Here is a 2,678-nt window from a genome sequence, read left to right as displayed (position 1 = left end):
TGCCTCCACTCATTTTGACACATAATTGACGACTAACAAGATGTAGAGAAAGCCATTGGAATTTGGAAATGGTCCCATGAAGTCGATTCCCCATACATCAAAGATTTCACAAAAAAGCATATTTTGTTGGGGAATTTCGTCCTTCTTAGAAATATTTCCAAACCGAATGCATTGGGGACAAGATTTGTAATAGAGGGAAGAATCTTTGAGAAGGGTTGGCCACCAAAATCCGCAATCAAGGACCTTTCTTGCCGTTCTTTGGGGGCCGTAGTGGCCACCTCCTTCGGAAGAATGGCAAGCGTCTAAGATTGCTTGGAATTCGGTTTGAGGTATGCACCGTCGCACTATTTGGTCCGCTCCACACCTCCACAAATAGGGATCGTCCCAAACATAGTATTTGAATTCGCTTTTCAGCTTGTCCTTTTGATGTTTGTTGAGATTGGGAGGGAAGGTGCGTGAAACCGAGTAGTTTGCTATCGGGGCATACCAAGGAACCACTTCCGAGATTGCGTGCAAACTATCTAGAGGGAAGGAGTCATTGATAGGAGTGGTGTCGCTTTTTGTGTGTTCAAGGCGACTCAGATGGTCCGCCACTAAGTTTTGGGAACCACTCCTATCCTTGATTTCCAAGTCAAATTCTTGTAACAAAAGCACCCAACGAATTAATCTCGGTTTTGATTCCTTTTTGGCCAACAAATACTTTAGTGCCGCGTGATCCGAGAACACTACTACCTTAGAACCAAGAAGATAGGCTCGGAACTTGTTCAGAGCAAAAACAATAGCTAGGAGTTCCTTCTCGGTAGTAGTGTAGTTGGATTGGGCTCCGTCTAATGTTTTTGAAGCATAAGCTATGACATAGGGAGTCTTACCCTCGCGTTGTGCTAACGCGGCCCCTATCGCATAATTCGAAGCATCACACATGATTTCAAATGGTTGAGCCCAATTCGGTCCTCGCACAATAGGAGTTTGTGTCAATGCCACTTTAAGTTTGTCATATGCTTCCATACATTCCTTGCTTAGCTCAAATTCAGTGTCCTTTTGTAGTAGCCGAGAGAGAGGTAGGGCTACCTTGCTAAAGTCTTTGATGAATCTCCGGTAGAATCCTGCATGTCCAAGAAAAGAGCGGACTTCCCTCTTGGAGGAGGGGTAAGGTAAACTAGATATGACATTTATTTTTGCCGGATCTACGGAGATGCCTTCTTTTGAAACTATGTGCCCCAAAACAATGCCTTGTTTGACCATGAAATGACACTTTTCAAAATTTAGGACAAGGTTTGTTTTGGTGCATCTCTCTAAGACTTTTTCAAGGTTACCTAAGAAATGATCAAATGAATTACCGTACACGCTAAAGTCGTCCATGAAGACTTCCATACATTGCTCTAGAAAGTCTGCAAATAGGCTCATCATGCATCTTTGAAACGTTGCTGGCGCGTTGCATAGGCCAAATGGCATACGTTTCAAAGGGGCAAGTAAATGTTGTTTTTTCTTGGTCCTCTAGAGCAATGTGTATGTGGAAGTATCCGGAGTAACCATCAAGAAAGCAATAATATGATTTACTGGCTAGTCGATCGAGCATTTGATCGATGAACGGTAGTGGAAAGTGGTCCTTCCTTGTGGCCGCATTCAACCTCCGGTAGTCTATGCATACTCTCCAAGAATTTTGCACTCTTGTTGCTATAAGTTCACCGCTTTCATTTTTGATTGTGGTCACCCCGGATTTCTTTGGCACCACTTGGATCGGGCTTACCCACTCGCTATCCGAGATAGGATAGATGATGTCCGCTTCAAGTAGTCGAGTGACCTCTTTTTTCACCACCTCAAGAATGGTTGGATTAAGTCTCCTTTGAGGTTGTCGGACCGGTCTTGCTCCTTCTTCAAGGAATATGCGGTGCTCGCATACTTGGGGGCTTATTTCCACTAGATCCGCCAAACTCCACCCGATTGCCCTTTTATTTTTTCTCAATACCTCTAGCAACTTTTCTTCTTGTTGAGGAGTTAGCTCTTGTGCGATTATCACGGGGAGCTTTTGGGCTTCATCAAGATATGAGTACCTTAGGTGGGGGGGTAGTGGCTTCAATTCCATCTTTTTGTCATGATTTGATGTTTGAGTTTCCGGATGGTTTGTATGGTGTGTGGTGTTTAATTTGCTTGGATCTTCATTTGCTTCTCCAATCATGTACTTCTCATCTAACTTTGCAAGGTGCACTTCGGCAACAATGTTGTCAATTGGGTCACACCGGAATAGAGAGTGATTTTCTGGTGGATGCTTCATTGCTTCTTCTAGGCTAAAACTTACGACTCTCCTATCTATCTCAAATGAGTATGTTCCCAAGTAAGCATCTAGCTTAAATCTAGAAGTTCTCAAAAATGGTCTTCCAAGTAGGATGGATGATGCTCTCTCGGTTTCACTTGATGGCATTTCAAGGACGTAGAAATCAATCGAAAATACCAACCCTTTGATATTCACCAATACATCTTCCGCGACACCCGTCACGGTTATTATGCTTTTATCCGCTAGGACAAATCTCGCCGTCGACCTTTTTAGTGGTGGTAACTTCAATACCCGGTAGACGAAGAGAGGCATGATGCTAACACATGCTCCGAGGTCACACATACAATCTACGAATTGAACTCCATTGACGGTGCAAGTGACCATGCAAGGGCCTGGATCATCACAT

Source organism: Arachis ipaensis, chromosome B9 (assembly GCF_059453495.1).
Source record: "Arachis ipaensis isolate K30076 ecotype BB chromosome B9, ASM5945349v1, whole genome shotgun sequence".
Lineage (NCBI taxonomy): Eukaryota > Viridiplantae > Streptophyta > Magnoliopsida > Fabales > Fabaceae > Arachis > Arachis ipaensis.
Note: the sequence above shows the minus strand (reverse complement) of the source record.